This window comes from Octopus bimaculoides, chromosome 21 (assembly GCF_001194135.2).
Source record: "Octopus bimaculoides isolate UCB-OBI-ISO-001 chromosome 21, ASM119413v2, whole genome shotgun sequence".
NCBI lineage: Eukaryota > Metazoa > Mollusca > Cephalopoda > Octopoda > Octopodidae > Octopus > Octopus bimaculoides.
In genome coordinates this window covers 1,538,021-1,538,361 of record NC_069001.1, presented here as the reverse complement: position 1 = coordinate 1,538,361, position 341 = coordinate 1,538,021, and positions in this window count along the sequence as shown.

Here is a 341-nt window from a genome sequence, read left to right as displayed (position 1 = left end):
TATATATATATATATATATGTATAGAGTCAAATAGAAAAATAGATCAATAGATAGATAGACAGACAGACAATCAGACGTAGCGAAGTATTTCTTGAACAAAAGATATCGAATCTATGTACATGTTCCAGCATTGTTACAATGACATTTTAAAGTCATAGCAAGATTGACTTTAATACAGATGTACAAGTATATGCACACACACACACACACACACACACACACATACAAATACATATATATATATACATACACATATATGTAATAGATAGATATAATACACATACATATATATATGTATGCATGTGTTTAAGTATGTGTGTATGCATACATACATACATAC